We start from the raw sequence: 20,434 nt of genomic DNA on the forward strand, positions 1-20,434 counted from the left end.
CATAGAGCATACTTAACCCCCCTTAGGCTGTCAAAAATCCTTACAGGCTCTCAAGTCAACTGTAAAAAATGTAGGTTGGTAGAAGCCTCGATCTCACACATGTTCAAACATTGTCCCTCAATCGGCGTATTTTGGGAAGAGGTACGGATAACAATGGAGAGTATTTTGAGAGTACCAATCCTAATGGACCTGACTGATCATTTTTGGTCTCAACAGCCATATTATAGGACCAGCTAGATCTCTTATTTTATGCAATTTTATTAGCAAGGAGACAAATTTGTAAACAGTGGGTAGACCCTGATCCTCCTAAACATTCGGATTGGCTGACTTCTTTATATGAAACATCTAAGATGGGCCTGACTAGATCTGGTAGTCGAAAGAAGATTGCATACTGGGACCTGCTGCTTCAATTTAGGAAAATCTTTATATATGTTGTGTTACTTCCATCTTGAATATGTGATAATGAAGGGCGGGTCCGATGATTATGCCTATTGGATACTCCTTGGACTGTGCTGGGCCTTCCCCCAGGACACGAAAGAGTCCACCTGGTCGTGCAGATCAAGTGGGAGTGAAACCTAACCTCTTTCTCTGACGTAAAGTAGCATGTCGGTCTGGAAATATACCCCTACAGGCTGAAGGTATCGAGAGAATTTATCAAAAGAGCCTGTGTTATCCCAGATTGTTGAGTGGGGGTATGAAGAGACGGTTTGTCTAAGATGGTTAAAAGGCGAATGAGGACAAAAAACAAAACAAAAGATAGTCTTCCAATGAGCAGCTTGATTTAAAGTTTATAAATTCCTCTGTTAATCTGTCCCGCTTGCTACCCCTCAGTAATTTCTGCACTACCCAGTCCCAGTACAGAGCTTTTAATTGTTCCTTGGTGAGCAGTGCTGGGCGGTTTATGCTGTGCCCTGTTAACCCAATGCTGATGATGAGGTTCCTCATGTTTTTAATCCATCCTCTTTTGTATGATGTGTCTAATAAGCAAACCTCATTAAAAGCAGCTGTGTACTTGGACAGCTCCAGTGTGGGTACAAGCCTCTGCCAGAATACAAGTGGGCGGAGCTTAACTAGATCCTTAATTGATTTTATATCCATGTACAATTTTAAGGGGCAGAGTGGTATGCTCAGTGGAAGGGACACTAAATTTCTAAGGAATTTATTCTCAGTCATGGTTAGGTCACTCAGTATGTCAAAACCCCAGAGCTCAGCCCCATAAAGGGCACTTCTTACAGCCTTGCATTTGATTAGCTCCAGGACTGGTGTGACTGGTTTCGAATAAGAGCGACAGTGTTCCTTCCTAAGGGCCCAGTTACCTGTGAGAACTTAAGAAGGGTCTTATTTAGGAGCTGCTTCCAAGTTATTGCTTCCAACAATTTGATGCCCAGATATTCAAAGCTACTCACTCTCTCTCGGGGGTTGTTTAAATTGACGGATTTGTGGGGATTCAACATCAACCGTTTTGTCTTAGTGGTGTTTATTTTGAGCCCCCCCCCCTCATCGCAAAAGCTCGTAAATTGATTTAGTAAGATTTGCAGCCCCGTTGGTGTTTTAAAGACGAGGAGGGTATCGTCTGCGAGCAGCAAGGTTGCGATTTTCTGTTTCCCCTAGGGAAGGCACATCTGCAGGAATTGCTACTAGAAATTCGACCACTTGGTTGATCTACAGCGAAAACAATTTTGGGTCCATATCACAGCCCTGAAGGACCCCATCTTATCCTAGCAAAGTTGTCTGCATGGAGGTTTATGAGTAGGGACAAGATTTCTATGGGCATCCCCATCTCCTTAAGGACCTGCCGTAGCTTTCCCCTGGGCACAAGGTCGGACACCGACTTCAAGTCTAAAAATGCTATGTAAAGACTCCCATTGCCCAATATTATCGATTGTTCCAGTTTTCTGGCAGGGCCCTGCTTGTAGTGGGGACAAGATGTGATGGTCTGCCATCCAGTCTTGGATCTTCAGTAAGAGGGAACAACAGAAAACTTTTTGTATGTAATCAATCAAGCTAATGGGACGATATTTGGCCGGATTGCTCCTGTCACCCTTTTTAAAAATGGGGATCACTTTGGCTCCCTTCCAGGATACGGGGAGAGGGTCCCCCATCAATGTCATTGGCAAGTGCCATTATATATAGTGCCTAGTTGTCCCTGTCAGAATGGAAGAGGTCTCCTGGGATCCCATCTGGACCAGAGGCCTTGGCAGGAACAATGAATGGCCTCTAAAGAGGCCAGAATTTCCTTCTTAGAAAATGAGAAGCTTGGTATGGGGTGGGGTGAATCAAGAGTATACAGGCCTTAAGCAAGGCTAAAGGTGTTCTTATACAGGGCATCAAAGTTGTCATGCCATATGTTGGCTGCAATGTTATTGGCCAGGGGAGTTGATTTTACAAAATTAACCTTTGCCACAAGGGCCAAAAATGTCCTAGTGTCTGGTTGGGAATAAGCCTCCCTGAGTTCAGACTACCTATTCTCGTCCCAATCTCACTTGGCCCTAGCTTGAGATGATTTGTAGAATCTCCAGGCTCTCGTGTCATGGGTATATTCTTAGTTCTGATAGCTGTGGCCAAGCGTCTCCGGGGGGCCCAGCATTCCCGTGTGAACCATGAGTTTACCTTGTTTGCATCTATCTGTTTTGGGCTAGTATTGTGCCGATGGGCAGTAAAATTTAAAACTGGTCGAGTGAAAAACTTTTCATGCCAAGCACTGACGTTTGCTGCTGAACGTGGATCATCTGATAGAGATCGAGTCGCAGACAAGTGTGCCTCAAGTTCCCTCTTTATGGTGCTCAATTTGGATTCGTCCCTCATGACCACTGGCCATTTGAATTGACGCTTGTCGATTAACGGTACCACCACCTTAGTGAGTAAGTGTTTTTTTTCCCTGTGATACTGTGTTTGCCCCAGGGGTGCCTAAACAACAGGCTTAGCGGGTTGTGATCTCCTTCACAGGTTTTGATTATGACCATATTGATGATGGTTGGCCATATCCTGAGGGCCACGAGGGTATAGTCCATGTGGCTGACGCATGTAGGACCAATAAAAGTCAGCCCCCCCTTCTCTGTTAGAGCGCATTCTTTCGTTGGCAGCCCGCAACCTGTGCTCTAGCATCCGTGCATTGATTTGTAGGGCAGAATGTGACCACTTCTTTATGGGTGGGAGGTCGAGAGATGGAACTGACCACACATTGTCTTCCTCTGTGATGTCTTGAATATCCTTACCGTCGAGGGGCTTGAAGATTACGTTAAAGATGCCATCTATAATTAATGTGTGCTACCCACCCTTCCTCCCAGCAGCTCATCTAGGGTTTGCAGTGTAGGTTATTTGTTGCCTCTTGTGTAGACAATATAGATGTCTATACTAATTCCTGATGTGCCCTTTAGCCTAACCGCAAGGATGTCGGGGTGTCAGTAGTAAGTTCTTTTGTGTCACAGGTTAATGCAATGCTTATCAGGTTAGGAGGCTTCCTGAGGGGCGACCCTGCTTTGGAGCGAATGCCGACTTGTGGAGGTTCCCAAATCCTGGTGCTAAACTCCAGGTTTCCTGAAATATACAGGTATTATGCGAGTTGATAAATGTGATAGGCCTAGCTTGCTTTGTATTCCAGCCACGTTCCATGAGGCTATTTCGAGCTGGCACGGACCTGTAAGCAGTGTTGAGTCATGGTTAGCGGGGCAACTTTAGGGCTCAGCTTCCTGGGCCGTGGAGTCATTCTAAGCGTTTGTGGCAGTATCTACGGCATAGGTGGCATCTCCCTCACCTGGTGACCTCTGTGGAGGGTAATTAGTCAATTCTAAGCCAATCAGAGGTTTGGGATCCATTGGACTCCCCTCAGGTGGTGAAGAGGCTGTGTGAGGAACAAAATCAGGGATGCTGGATGCAGCAGGTTTAGGTGAGGACCCTATGTTACAGTCCATCGTTTTGAGCCAGGGGCGAAAACCAAGAAGGCCTTATCCACAGTATGTTAGACATGAATGGAATCACTGATCATCTGGATTTTGATTTGAATATTCGATGTAGGTGGAGGACATATCCTGGCTTCTAGGGCAATTAAGTTATGCACTAGGCTTTCATCGACTAATGTGAGTTTTAGTGCGTCTGTGGGACTGTTTGTCAAGAAACATCGTCTAGCTCTCAGAATGAAGCCCCTTATCATGGACCTGCACCCCCTTACATGCCTGATCCAGTGTATGGACTTGTTTTTGATGGACTCTTTCTTCTCGTGATTGGCAAATTTGCCGCCTTTGGGTACATTTGCCATGTAGATGATTTGCCCGTATCGCCTGGACGAATTTGGTGAAGCTTGTGGCTGGTGAGATAACTTGTCACCTCATCCGCTAGGAAGAATTGTGCGCTGTGCAAAAGCCTTTGTGTGTGATACATGTCCCCCAATAGATCCCCCTCCGCCATCCTAGCATTTCGCCCAAGGTGGTGGGGTATTGTGACAGCCCATGTCCCGCTGGTCTGGGTTACATGTCAGGAGTGTGGGAGAACAAGTAGAGCAGTATATGCAGGTTGCAAGGGTTGTGTTAAATTGATATCTATCTGTGAGATATCCGTTGCGAGGAGTCTTATCTAGGTTGTCCTGCCCTTCTAGTCTTTCCGAACGAAGTGGCTGGACAGGAAATTTTAACAAAAACAATTTGCAACCACGTAGTTAATGTATACCACGTGACCACCGGGTACAAATCCCAAAGTAAATTTATTTTTTCTTTTTACTTAGATTCAAAATTCAAAAGCACAGACACAAACAAAACAAATGTTACGACAGTGGATTCATGATGACATTATATACAAAAACTTTCAAGTTTCCACTTGAAAGTTTTTTTCATTGTATAGAACGGCAATTGATTGTGTCTATTGATTTTAGTATTGTTTTGGTGTGTCCCGTTCACTCATTTTGCTTGATGTATTTTTGTAAGTGTTGTACATTTGTAAATGTTGTAAATTTGTATATAATGTCATCATGAATCCACTGTCGTAACATTTGTTTTGTTTGTGTCTGTGCTTTTGAATTTTGAATCTAAGTAAAAAGAAAAAATAAATTTACTTTGGGATTTGTACCCGGTGGTCACGTGGTATACATTAACTACGTGGTTGCAAATTGTTTTTGTTAAAATTTCCTGTCCAGCCACTTCGTTCTGTTTTCCTCATTGTTGAGATCCAGGCTGGGTAGTTGCTGGATCCAAAACCTTCTCTGTTCTACACTTCTAGTCTTTCCAGCAGTTTGTGCACAAGCCCAGTCACGGACCCAACAACTTTTTTGAAGGTAAAGATTTCCCTGCAGAGATCAGTTTTGGGTGCTCAGAATTCACAACCCCCGGCCCGAGGGATATGGTCTGTTGAACCATCCTCTGCATCTCTCCAAACCATCTGATCCCCTAAGAAAGGAATTATATCCACTGGCTCTGGTGAGTCTGCAAGGGGTGAGAATCTATTTCTGCATGGGAAATAGTCTGTGGTCGCAGATGGGGTACAATCCGTGCTGGTCAGATATGTGGGTGGCACATCCATGGCATCAAAGGATTAAGTCCTGGTGGATGGCTTCCTGAGCATGCTTGCTTATGCGCCTAGTTTTAGTGGGGCTGGGTTGTGCACGTGAGGTGACAGGCTTTGGATCACTAACGATGGCAGTGGGGTCCAGTAGCTATTCACACTCAGTAAATTGACAATACACTCCAACACAGCAGTCCCTGGCACAGGATTCAGATTCTGAGCTCTCTGATTCATTCTTTTCTTGTTGGCACCTCCCAACCCTCCTACGGTTACTTTCCTCTTTCCCATATAACCACAATATCCAAAGGAGTGGGGGGTTGATGGGGGACGGCCAGCCGAGGCAGAAGAACAAAAGGGAAGGGAAGGGAAGGGAGTGGAGAGGTCCTGTGTTGCCTCTGGGTGATTTGAAAAATAAGTGGCTTTTGCAGTACCTTTTGGAGTTTGGGAGATGGCAGATCTCTGGGATGAAGTTTCAGTGGGATGGCTCAGCCCTCTCCGGGCTATGATGGGTGCAGTGGGGCCTCGCGGTCGCCTTTATGCTCCTCCGGACGCGAAAGAAGAAGATGCAGCCAAAACACGGTGGAGCCTGGGGGCTGTGGTCCATGCCCGGTTTGTCTCGTGACTGGAACTGCTTGACGGTCCCGCACAGCGGGGCCTCACAGTCGCCTTTATGCGCCTCTGGGCGTGGAGAAGGTGATGCAGCTAAAATGCAGTGGAGCCTAGGGGCTGTGGTCCGTGCCCGGCTTGTCTTGTGACTGTATTTTAAAAGAAAGTCTTTTTTTTTAAGTTTAAGAGTTTCCAGTGATCCATTGGACTACTGTCGACTCACCAACAAACTGTGTCACCACCCGAGCTTTGGAGTCTGTAACTTTTCAATGTTTTGCAACTGGATTACAATCCCAAAACATTGATACATAACCTAACATAACCAATTCCTATTTGGAATTGATATCCTAAACAAGTCACTACCAAACAGTGATTCAATATGCTTTTCTAAATTAATTTTCAATTTGGTGAAAATGTTACTGTCTCTCAAAATGGGCTTAGTATTTTTTTAAAAGCCTTATTCCTGTTGCAAACTGTGTGATTTTGGTAATGTCAGCCTTTGGGACCACAAAACAGCTCTGCACATTAGGCCCTTAGCCCCTTAACGCCTATAGTATATCTTAATTGTTCTTTCTAAACTTATATAATTTCTCTACACTTTAGGCCTGATGTAGAAAGTGTTTTAAGGGTCGCAAGGGTTTGTGACTGCTAAAACACTTTTTGTAATGTACTAAACCAAATTATCGGTTCATAAAAGGTTCTCCAAATTTTTTAAGAGATTAAGTAAACATTAAGAAATCGCTATTTGGAAGGAGCGTGTTACGGGCATCCCTCCCAAATACCGATTGCATGAGGTATGTAGTAATGTATTGCAACCGGGTTTTGGTTACAGGACATTAATATTTTACCACCATTTCAAAATGGATGCTAATCCTTTTGCAAATGGAAAGGGGTCCCAGTGAAACCTCTTCCTCTCTGGGAATGGTGACAAAACTTTTTTTTAGGTCTAGGCAGTCGTCTACAGGACCAGTGCCCTCTCATGATAAAACTTTGTTTAACTTGCCATTTTTTTCAAACACATCACTTGTTCCTTTTAGGAAAATGAGATGCATTGAAATAAAATAGATTGCTTAATTTAAAATCAATCACAGACATGGTGGTCTGTTTACCCCAGCAGGCTACCATGCATGTCACCTTAGCCAATTGTGGTGGGTTGCAGTTTTCAACCAGCTTCATGCATATTAATAAGGTAGGACGTATTGGAAACCACTATGATTCCGAATTCTGTGAACCAACCTATTAGTACATAGGGCTTTTGCAAAAATCCTTTCCATTTGCAAAAAATCCATTCACTGGGAGAGAATTCCTAGCTTGTTTGGTTTTGAGAGTTTGTATATGTAAAATAAACAACTTTTTAGTGCAGACGCTTTGAACTTGGTGCTCGTACAGCAAAGCTCTACAGTGTCATTACTGGTGGCACCATAGTGGCAGCTCCTTGGACAGCACAGGGATTGCCACCAGACAAGTGGAGGTCTCTGAATGTGGACAGTTCTGACAAACATTCGGAGCCGAAAAAACCTTCGGACTCGAAAAAACCTTCGGACCCGAAAAAGGTCTCAGAGCCACAAACTCCTATATCAAAAACTAAAGAGTCCAAGATCCAGCAGAAAGTTTAAATAACAAAAGCAAAACAGCATTCTGATCCAAAACCTTCGGCACCAAAAAAGTAAATTGTACCCAAACAGATTTTTCGAACCCAAAGCAAAGAACACTACACATTGACCCAGAAAACGGTCATTTTGTTGCAAAGCCTCCTAAACTGGACACTTCACCAGACTTTGAAATACCCATTAAACAGAGAGAAATGGGCACTAATACTTCTCCACCTTCCTCTCCTTCTCCAGCTGATCCTAATTTGTTAATTTCTCCAACACACTCCCCACAACATATATTTTCACCTCATCCATCCACAGGATGATGATGATTATAATGAGGGGGATGGGAACGGAGATCCAGATAATGATGATGACGCACATGCCACCCCACACGATGTAGATCCTTGGGATGAATACAATACAGATCCAGATCCACACAATGACCCGGACCTCTATCCCTCTAGGTCATCACCACCAGATGATAATATTGGGTTTGTGAAACTAATTAATAGGGCTGCTCAATACCACTGGGTACAATTACACTCTGATCCCTTAGAGTAAGACTTTTTATTGGAAATATTTTCACCCACACCAAAGTCCACACCCTACCAATGCTAAAAGGCATGCTGAAACATGCACCAGAAGTGTTTAAAGACTCTGTCAGAGCCAGGATCCTGAACACCAGGGTGGACAAAAAACATAAGGCAGCTCCCAATGACCCAGTGTACATTAAAGGTCAGGTCCCTCTAGATTCTCTTGTGGTGTCTAATGCACGCACGAGGGCAAATTCACAGAGCACTGGCGACGCCCCTCCTCCTGATAAGGAATCAAAACTCATAGACGCATCTGGTAAACTAATTGCGTCACAGGCTGCAAATCACTGGCAGATTTCCAATGCCCAAGCTTTGTTAGCCAGATATGACAGAGGCTCACTATGATGAGCTTGAAAAGCTTATGCAACATCTGCCTGACCAATATAAAAACAAAGCCAATGACCTCATGCAGGAGGGTAAATTAATAACCGATGCATCAATAAAATGTGCCCTCGATGCGGCTGAGACAGCATTTTGTGCTATTAATACCAGCTTTTACTACGCAGGCACGCTTGGCTCCGGATATTCGGATTCAAGCACGGGGTGCAATCTACTATTCTTAATCAGCCTTTCGGCCAAGAGCATCTTTTTGGGCCCACAGTCGACACATCTTTAGAAAAGATAAAAAAAGATACAGAGACTGCCAAGTCCATGGGGGTCTTGCAATTGTCTTCTCCTATAGGCTCTTTTTGTCGCTCCTTTTACAGTGCTGGCTCCAAAACCATCGGCTTAGAACATCCCTCTTCATCATATAAAAGTCCCAATCAAACTACCTCCTCCAGAGGATATTTTCGAGGAGGATACAGGGGTTACAACAATAAAGGAGAAGGCCGCAGTAACAACACCCGCAGCTCCCCTACCACAGAGCAGTGACTTCCCTCCACTTCCCCCGATTATTTCACTCCTGTTGGGGGATGCCTCTCACAATTCCTACCCGTCTGGAACTCCATCACAACAGACAGGTGGGTAAGACAAATTATCCAGTGTGGTTATTGCCTGGAACTCACCTCCACTCCCCAAAAATTCCTCCCAGACAACGTCCAATGTCCTCTACACCTCTGACTCTTCTAAAACAAGAGGTTCTCTCTCTATTACAAAAAAATGCTACAGAACGAGTCCCCTCGCCTCATCAAGGCACAGGGATTTACTCCCTATATTTTTTAATTCCAAAAAAGGACCGCTCTCTCAGGCCAATATTTGACCTCAGACCGTTAAACCTTTACATTCAGGCAGACCACTTCCACATAATCACTCTCCAACAGGTGCTGCCACTGCTTCAACAAGGCGATTTTCTCTCCACTCTGGATTTAAAGGATGCCTACTTTCATATTCCCATTCATCCCGCGCACAGGAAATATCTCAGGTTTGTGAGATACGGTCAACATTATCAGTCCAAAGTCCTCCAGTTCGGGGTTACCACAGCACCCAGGGTCTTCACAAAGTGCCTCGGAATAGTAGAAGCTCACTCACGAAGACAACACATTCACATGTTCCCTTATCTGGACGACTGGCTCATGAAAGCCAAGTCACGCAACAGCTGTGTGCAACACACACACACACACAAAACAATCCAGTTGCTTCACCAATTGGGATTCAAGGTGAACTTCGCCAAGTCTCACCTCCAACCCTCCAACACACAGCAATATCTAGGAGCTACGATAAACACTGCAAAAGCCCTAGCATACCCCAACCCAGTCAGGATATGCAACATTCAAGCTCTAATATTGCAATTTCAGCCTCAACACTCCTTACCAGCTCAAGTGTTCATGCAGTTAATCAGGATGATGGCCTCTTGCATTCTCATTGTCCCTTACGCAAGACTCCAAATTTGTCCCTTACAGGAGTGCTTGGCACGTCAGTGGAACCAGGCTCTAGGTCAGTTAACATATCTGGTGTTGGTGAACAGCCGCACACATTGCTCTCTGCAGTGGTGGAACACACAAAACCTTTCCAAAGGGCGGCCGTTCCTCTACCCGGTTCCACAGATAGTGCTAAAAGCAAACGCATGCCTCACCAGCTGGTGAGCTCATCTTCAAAACCAAACCATTTAGGGCATATGGACACCTCAACAAAAACAAAGCCACATAAATTACCTGGAATTACTGGCTTTTTTTCTGGCATTAAAATCCTTTCAACTCCATCTGGTAGGCAAAGCTGTCCTGGTCCGTACAGACAACATTACAGCAATATACTACATACAGAAACAGGGGAACACACTCTCTACAGCTTTCACAGCTAGCTCAAAGCATATGGAGATGGATCATTCCGCAAAACATATACCTCCTAGCAGAACACCTCCCAGGGGTACACAATCAGATTGCAGATATGCCCAGTCGTCAATCCCAGCAGATGCACAAATGGGAACTTCATCCTCAAGTTCTTCTTCCATTCTTTCACATGTTGGGCCATCCAGAATTAGATCTGTTCGCCCACACCAGAATGTAAAATGCCCAAGCTTAGCGTCCAGGTATCCACGCCCATTGTCCAAAGGCAATGCGCTGTGGATGAACTGGTCAGGAAAATTTGCTTAAGCTTTTCCGCGTCTCTAGCTAATTCCTTTGGTGCTTCGGAAGCTCAAACCGCATTCCCTCACAATGATCCCGGTTGCTCCAACATGGGCCCGACAACCATGGTTCACAACCCTCTTGGAACTATCAGTAGTTCATCATCAAAAGCTACGCCTCTCACCCATGCTTCTCACCCAGAACAATGGAGAGAAAAGACAATCCAGATCCCAATCAACTCAACCTTGCGATCTGGCACCTGAAGTCTTAGAGATTGGCTTCCTCAATCTCCCGTCAGACTGCATGAACATCATTAAAGAAGCTGGACGTCCTACCACCAGAGCATGCTATGCATCAAAGTGGAAAAGAATTGTACTTTACAGTACAAATAACAACATCAATCCACTATATGCTTCTATTCAAAACATTATCTGTTACCTGTTGCACCTACAACAATGTAACTTAGCATATACAGCCATAAGACTACATCTCGCTGCAATAGCAGCTTATCTCCAAAACGGACAGCACTTGTCTTTGTTTAGAGTACCCACTATCAAAGCATTTATGGAAGGACTTAAAAGAATAAGTTCGAGGCATGTGGGCTGCTGAATTCATATCTGTGCATAGATCGCCGCCTAGTGTTGGGTCCGGATGATTGCACATTGTTGTCCTGGAAGAGTCTTCGAAGTATCACGAGATAGGTGGCTCCTCCCCTGGACTACAGTGCGCATGGGCATCGCCTCCATCCCCAGATTGTTTTTTTCCGCCATTGGGTTCGGATGTGTTTCGGTTCCCTCTGTCGGGACTGATAGTCGTTTACGTTTCTACTTGAGACCAAAAGGTCTTTAGGCTGGGCGTCGGTATTGTTTTCGTTCGGGTTTGTCTTCCTTCTCAGCTCCGAACGCTTCCTGCCCCTCCGCGTGCTGTCGGCGCGGACGGGCCTACTCGACGCTCCAAGTTCCTGAACATGGAACGGACTCCGTTCAAGAGGTGCCCGGTGTGCACCTCCAAGTATTCACACCTCGACGTGCACCCTGTGTGCAACAAGTGTTTATCACCTGACCATGACGAGGCCAGGTGTATGGCCTGCTCAAAGTTCCGGTGCAAGAAGACCCTAAAGCATCGTCGGGCCGCTCGACTCCAGGCCCAGTTGTCGGCACCCCCTGCGCCCCCGCCGGACAACATCTTTGAAGAATTTGAAGAAGACGAAAATGTCTTTCAGGTTTCGGACTCTAGCCCTGCGTCGGAGGGAGATGACTACGACGCGGGAGATGAGGAGTTTGATGAAGCCGGCGACGAGGTAGGGGACGACGATGGGGCCATTGCCACCGTGGGGGATAGCTCGGAGGAAGAGCACCCCCAAACTGACTCAGGGGTCAATCCCCAACATACAGCCCAGGTCGAGGGATCGCCTTCGGGCCTTACCCAAGACCTTGCTAATAGTCCAACTGCCCCGCCTCTCGGCCCGGCCACGGACATTTCTGATGCGCCACTCCCGTTGAAGAAAACGAAAGTGAAGCCATCGGGATCCACACCATCGGTTTCGAAACCGAAAGTGAAAGCTCCACTGGTGGGACAGAAGGCTCTAGAGGCGTCAACACCTAAAGTCAAGATGGCCGACTTGAAGAGCCACGCCAAGATGGCCGAAGATGGTCGAGGTCGACGACCCGAAAAAGGCTCCAAAGAAGCGTCAAGGCGATTCCAAAGCTCCGGCTGCGCCGGCTCCGGCCGTCGGGGCCAAGGATGGCAAGGTGTCGTATCCGAAGACGCTGCCCCCTGCCCCCGGCAGACTCGACTCCCGACTCGGGGAAATCGCTCGAGACGGTCAAGCCCTCTTCAACCTTGACGAAGAAGGTCGCTGAGTCCCTGCAACGGATTCGGAAGGACGCTGTGGTTCCCGAACCGGAGGGCGTGAAGCCGAAGACCGCATCGAAGCCGGCAAAGGTGCAAACGCCTATTCGCTACACCCTGCCGCCAAAGTCGACGCCGAAAGCCTTCGCTCCGAAGCAGGGGGCGGACGTGCCCTCGAAGGAGATGTCGACGTCCAAAGCGTCGTTGGTGGTGTCGAAGCTTCGGCTCCAGCCACTCGTGGATGAAGAGCGCCGAGAGGTCATCATCGACGCCAATACTGGGAAATTGTCCCTCCTCAAACGGAAAATCACCACGGAGCCGGTGCTAGAACATTTTCGGATTCCTCTTAAGAACAAGAAGGACTCGACGGGCGCTTCGGCCTTTATGGAGCCTTCGTCTCCCAAACATGTGGAACGTTCTCCTACGCGTTCTATCGCGGGGGAAGGTGACGATGAGGAGGAGGTCGAGTACAACTATCCGGCGTACTCGGATCCGGAGGAGGAACATGAACCTTGGTCGGCCGGTGCCGACCCAGACGACCCGCAATCGGGTCAGGAACCGCAGCTCTTTGCGGCAAAGACCTCACCGACGGAGGACTCTGCAGCCTTCAACGCCTTGATTGAGAGGGCCGCAGCTAACCATGATGTCGAGCTCCACTCAGATCCTGTGGATGTGGACTTTTTGTTTGACACTTTCTCAGTGGCCGAGAAGTCAGTCAAGACATTGCCAATGCTCAAAGGGGTGCTAAAGCACGGATCTATGATGTTACAACGCGTTATTTTACAACGCATGCTGTAACATCGCAACTTTTACAACGCAGGTTCCATTACAACGGATGTCATTACAACGCAGGATATTACATAGCAGATGGTATTACAACGCATACCATTACATCGTAAGTATAGGTAAGTTTAATTTATTTTAAAAAATGAAATTAAGTTAATTTTATTAATTTTATTTTACTAATATAATTAAAATAATTTAAAAATGTAATTAATATAATTTATTTAAATAAGTTTAATTTAATTTTAAATAGGAATTAATGTAATTTAATTAAATTAATATAATTTTATTAATTTAATTTAATAAATTTAATAGTAATTAATTAAATATAATTAATTTAATTTAATAAATATAATTGTATTAATCTTAAAATTGTAATTAATTTGATTAAATAAATTTAATTAATTTTAATTTAATTATTTTAATTTAATTAAAGTCGTACTTTAAAAAAAGAAACCCTAAAAATACCCCTGAAACCCAAACCCTGCCCTAAAACCTAAAAACACCCCTGTACCCCAAAACCCAAACCCTGCCCTGAAACCTAAAAACACCCCTGTACCCCAAAACCCAAACCCTGCCCTGAAACCTAAAAACACCCCTGTACCCCAAAACCCAAACCCTACCCTGAAACCTAAAAACACCCCTGTACCCCAAAACCCAAACCCTGCCCTAAAACCTAAAAACACCCCTGTACCCCAAAACCCAAACCCTGCCCTAAAACCTAAAAACACCCCTGTACCCCAAAACCCAAACCCTGCCCTAAAACCTAAAAACACCCCTGTACCCCAAAACCTGCCCTAAAACCTAAAAACACCCCTGTACCCCAAAACCCAAACCCTGCCCTAAAACCTAAAAATACCCCTGTACCCCAAAACCCAAACCCTGCCCTAAAACCTAAAAATACCCCTGTACCCCAAAACCCAAACCCTGCCCTAAAACCTAAAAAAACACCCCGTTAGCCCAAAACCCAAACCCTGCCCTGAAACCTAAAAATACCCAAACACCCCAAAACATATACCTCAGTACCCCAAAACATATACTCCTATACTCATACTTATTTTAAAAATTACTTAAATTAATATATTTAATTTATAACATTAAAAAACATAAATAAATATATTTATTAATAATTAATTTTAATTAAATTAATTAAATAAAATTAAATAAAATTTTTAAAAAAATTAAATACTTACCAATACTTATGATGTAATGGTATGCGTTGTAATACCATCTGCTATGTAATATCCTGCGTTGTAATGACATCCGTTGTAATGGAACCTACGTTGTAAAAGCTGCGTTGTAACAGCATTACGACGTAAAAGTTGCGTTGTAACAGTAACGCACCCTAAAGCACGCGCCGGAGGTCTTCAAGGAGCCCACTCGGGCGCGTGTCATCAATCCTCGAATTGATAAAAAGTATAAGGCAGCGCCCTCGGATCCAACATACATCAAGGGACACTTGCCACTGGACTCTTTGGTTGTATCCAACGCTCGGAAGAGGGCGAATTCACAGACAACTGGTGACGCTCCTCCCCCAGACAAAGAGTCGAAAATATTCGAGGCCTCAGGAAAAAGGATTGCTGCGCAGGCAGCTAACATCTGGCATATTTCAAACACGCAGGCCCTACTTGCACGCTACGATAGGGCTCACTATGACACCCTAGAAACACTGTTGCAGCACTTACCTGACCAGTACAAGGAGGCTGGGGAGATGTTAATTCAGGAGGGCAAGCTAATCACTAACGCTTCCATCAAATGTGCGCTAGATGTGGCTGACACTGCCTCCAGGGCGATCAACACTAGTGTGTTGCTGAGAAGGCATGCATGGCTTCGAATATCAGGCTTTAAACCAGATATACAAACAACCATACTCAACCAAACAGTTAATCCTGACCACCTATTTGGCCCCGAGGTGGATGCAACACTGGAAAAAATGAAAAAAGACACAGACACTGCTAAGTCTATGGGGGCCCTCCAATCTCAGCAGTTTCGGGGTGGTTCCTTTCGCTGCTCCAATTCCAGAGGCACCTCCAGGGGTCAAGCATCGCAATCCACACAGTACTATAAGGGCAATACCCAGACCTCATACACCAACAAGGGTAGAGGTGGCTACAGAGGCAACAACGTCAAGGGCAGGGGACGTGGAAACAATAGCTCCAGGTCCACCACCGCCAACAAGCAGTGACGTCTTGTCACTGCCCCCCGACCACACAACACCGGTCGGGGGGAGACTCCAGCAGTTCCTGCCCGCATGGAAATCCATCACCACGGACAGGTGGGTGAGATCTCTTATCCAGTATGGTTACTGTCTGGAACTTACTTCCACTCCACCAAATATACCTCCAAGAAGCCGTCCTATGTCCGGCGAGCACTTGCACTTGTTGCAGCAGGAGGTCACAGTCATGCTGCAAAAAGGGGCAATAGAGCTCGTTCCACTGCAAGAAAGGGGAACAGGGGTTTACTCCCTGTATTTTCTAATCCCCAAAAAGGACGGATCCCTCAGGACCATCCTGGACCTCAGGCCCCTCAACTGGTATATTCTCTCGGAGCACTTCCATATGCTCACGTTACCGCAGGTACTCCCTCTGCTTCAACAGGCGGACTTCCTGGCCACTCTGGGCCTAAAGGATGCATACTTTCATATCCCCCTGCATCCTTCCCACAGGAAGTATCTCAGATTCACAATCCAAGACCAGCACTACCAGTTCAGGGTTCTGCCGTTCGGGGTCACCACAGCGCCAAGAGTCTTTACGAAGTGCCTGGCGACTGTGGCGGCGCATCTGCGACGCCAAAACGTCCACGTCTATCCTTTTCTGGACGACTGGCTCATTCAGGCAAGAACAGAACAGCAGTGCGCAGACCACATGTCATGCACTATTCATCTCCTGCACGATCTGGGATTCTCGCTGAACTATCCAAAATCCCATCTCCAGCCCGCCCATGTACGGCAGTATCTGGGCGCGACGATAAACGCGCTGGCAGCCACTGCGCAGCCAAATTCAGTGAGAATCGCCAGCATCCAAACGCTGATCCAACGATTCAGACCTCAGCACTCGCTTCCAGCGAAGGTGTTCATGCAGTTGATGGGCATGATGGCCTCCTGCATCTCCATCGTCCCGCACGCGAGACTACATATGCGTCCGCTTCAGGAGTGCTTGGCACGTCAGTGGACTCAGGCTCATGGGCAACTGACAGACCTAGTGTTGGTGAGCGGTCGGGCGTACAACTCTCTGCATTGGTGGAATCCACAAAACCTTTGCAAGGGCCGACCGTTCCAGGAGCCTGTGCCACAGATTATCCTGACAACGGACGCTTCTCTCCAGGGATGGGGAGCGCATGTACTCCATTACACGGTGCAGGGACTATGGACACTACAGCAGAGGAAGATGCACATCAACGTTCTGGAACTGATGGCAATCTTCATGGCTTTAAAGGCATTCAAAGTACATCTGTGCAACAAGGTCGTGTTGATCCGGACGGACAACATGACGGCCATGTACTACATTCAGAAGCAGGGAGGAACACACTCTCCGCAGCTGTCTCATCTGGCTCAGAGCATGTGGAAGTGGGCCATTCAGAGGAACATCTTCCTCATGGCGGAGCATCTCCCGGGCAAAGACAACCAGATGGCGGACCTGCTCAGCAGGCACAGCCACCAGATGCACGAGTGGGAGATACATCCATCAGTACTCCAACTGTACTTCCAAAGGTGGGGTCATCCAGAGATAGACCTGTTCGCCACAAAGGAGAACGCAAAATGCCAAAGCTTCGCCGCCAGGTTCCCACACCCGCAATCGCAGGGCAATGCGATGTGGATGAACTGGTCAGGCAGATTTGCATACGCTTTTCCCCCAGCACCTCTGATACCGCTGGTGGCACGCAAACTCAGGCAGCACTCGATGACTCTCATCCTGGTTGCTCCAACGTGGGCTCGCCAACCATGGTACACCACGTTTCTGGAACTCTCCGTGGTACCGCACCAAAGGCTTCATCTCACCCCCAGCCTTCTGATGCAGAGACATGGCGACATTCAGCACCCAGATCCGCAACAGCTCAACCTGGCGATCTGGCTCCTGAAGTCCTAGAGTTTGGCTACCTCAATCTTCCCCCCGATTGTATGGACATCATTCGGGAGGCAAGGAAGCCCACTACTCGAGCTTGTTACGCGGCCAAGTGGAAGCGTTTTGTCATGTACTGTGTAAACCACGATATTGACCCACTGGACGCTTCCATTCAGAACATTATTTGCTACCTGTTCCACCTGTACCAATGCAATTTGGCGTACTCTTCCATCCGCATTCATTTGTCTGCGATGGCAGCAAACCTTCAGAATAGGCAACACCTATCCCTTTTTAAGGTCCCTGCTATCAAGGCTTTTCTGGAAGGACTCAAAAGAGTCATTCCACCGCGGACACCACCAGCTCCAGAATGGAACCTCAATGTGGTTCTTACAAGGCTGATGGGTCCTCCCTTTGAGCCACTGCACTCTTGTGAGCTTCAGTTTCTGACTTGGAAGGTTGCTTTCTTAGTAGCAATTACATCGCTACGGAGGGTTAGCGAGTTGCAGGCGCTCACCATCCAGGAACCTTTCTTCCAAGTACACGCTAACAGGGTGGTGCTCCGCACTAACCCTAAATTCTTACCCAAGGTTGTATCTCAATTCCACATGAACCAAACAATTGAGTTACCAGTGTTTTTTCAAAACCCAGAGTCACTGGCGGAGCGGATGCTCCACACCCTTGATGTTAAAAGAGCCTTGATGTACTACGTTGACAGGACTAAAGATTTTCGTAAGACCAAGCAACTCTTTGTTGCTTTTGCCTCACACCACAAGGGAAATGCTATCTCCAAAGCTGGGATCGCTAGGTGGATAGTGAAATGCATTCAGATCTGTTACGCTAAAGCTAAACGCACTCTCACAATTCCACCGAGAGCCCACTCCACCAGAAAGATGGGGGCCTCTATGGCTTTCCTAGGTAACATTCCCTTAGAAGATATTTGTAGAGCAGCCACATGGTCTACCACACATACTTTCACTAAACATTACTGTGTAGATGTGCACTCTAAACAGCAGGCAGCTGTTGGCCAGGCTGTTCTCAAAACGCTTTTTCAAACTGCTGCAGCTGGCACGGGCGGCCGCCGCTAATGGAGGGACTGCTATATATTCTAAGCACAGATATGAATTCAGCAGCCCACATGCCTCGAACTGCAAATGCTACTTACCAGTATGCATCTGTTCTTGGCATGTAGGGCTGCTGACATTCATATCGCTCGCCCTCCTCCCCGGCGCCTGTAGCAGCTGCAGTATTTTCTTTACACATATTTTCATACTCTTAGCATAGGGCATCACTCACATATTTCACTCCATCTCTGCCAATGGCTAAAAACAATCTGGGGATGGAGGCGATGCCCATGCGCACTGTAGTCCAGGGGAGGAGCCACCTATCTCGTGATACTTCGAAGACTCTTCCAGGACAACAATGTGCAATCATCCGGACCCAACACTAGGCGGCGATCTATGCACAGATATGAATGTCAGCAGCCCTACATGCCAAGAACAGATGCATACTGGTAAGTAGCATTTGCATTCTACCCAGAGTTCCACCCTCTCCAGTGTTGAATTTAGATATTGCCCTTACCATACTCCTGGTTCCCCAATTTGAACCTCTGCACAAATGCGAACTACAGTTCCTCACCTGGAAAGTAGCCTTCCTCGTTGCTATCACATCTCTTGGAAGAGTTAGTGAACTACAGGCATTAACCATACAAGAACCATTTTTGCTAATCTACCATAACAAAGTGGTTCTTAGGACTAACCCAAAATGTTTACCTAAAGTCGTTTCTGCCTTCCACCTTAACCAGTCTGTTGAACTCCCAGTTTTTTTTCCCTCAACCAGACTCAGTGGCAGAACAGGCTCTTCATACGCTACATGTTAAAAGAGCAATACTCTCCTACATTGAAAGAACAAAATCCTTTAGAAAGACTAAACAACTCTTTGTGGCTTTCTCCCCACCTCATAAGGGCAATCTCATTTCAAAAGCGGGGATTGCAAGGTGGATTGTTAAATGCATCCACATATGCTAGCTTAAAACCAAACACACATTAACCATTCCCCCTAGAGCTCATTCCACAGACAAACTAGGGGCTTCAATGGCATTCTTAGGGAACATTCCCCTAGATGACATCTGCAAAGCTTCAACTTGGTCTACACCACACACTTTCACAAAACACTATTTTGTTGATTTGCAAGCAAAACAACAAGCTAGTGTGGGCCATGCTGTATTAAAAACACTTCTTCAGACCACTGCAACAGATACAGGTAGCCACCACTAAGGAGATAAGTGCTGTATAGTCTATGCACAAGTATATGATCTACAGCTCTTAAGCCTTGAACGGAAAATGCTACTTACCAGTATGCATCTGTTCTTGGCATGTAGAGCTGTAGATTCATATACGCCCACCGGCCTCATCGGATACCACTCTCTGTAGCAGTACTAAATTACTTAGTTACATCACACATGGGCATCTCTTTCTATTTCTTACTAACTCATTCATAACCCTTCATGGCGAAAACAATCTGGAGATGTAGTCAATGCCCATGTGCACTATTACCCTAGGGAGCAGTCACCTACCTCGTTACTACAAAGACTTCTTCCAAAACAAAAACAAAGTGCAAACATCTGAGCCCAACACCAGATGGGGATCTATGCACAAGTATATGAATCTACACCTCTACATGCCAAGAACGGATGCATACTGGTAAGTAGCATGTTTCTTTCACACCATTTCCTTCCACCACCCCAATGACAATTATGGTCTATATCAGAATTGAAGATCACATCCTTCATATACGAATAGTACATGCCATGGTCTATACCTGCTTTTCAGATCACATCCTTCATACAGCAATAACACATGCCATCAAATTGGTGATAAGTAATACAAACAGTTTAACAGACAAATGCTAGAACGACACTGCAAGCAAAACAGCCACCAACTGCTAGATAGTGG

At 46.2% G+C, this 20,434-nt stretch overlaps 1 protein-coding gene across 3 annotated transcripts in view; it reads left to right on the forward strand.

Annotated features, from left to right (window-relative positions):
• LOC147711647 (WASH complex subunit 2-like) overlaps positions 1–20,434 on the forward strand; it is a 735,247-nt gene that overhangs the window by 280,188 nt on the left and 434,625 nt on the right. The window lies entirely within an intron of this gene.

Source organism: Lissotriton vulgaris, chromosome 5, assembly GCF_964263255.1.
Source record: "Lissotriton vulgaris chromosome 5, aLisVul1.2, whole genome shotgun sequence".
In the NCBI taxonomy this organism is placed as follows: domain Eukaryota; kingdom Metazoa; phylum Chordata; class Amphibia; order Caudata; family Salamandridae; genus Lissotriton; species Lissotriton vulgaris.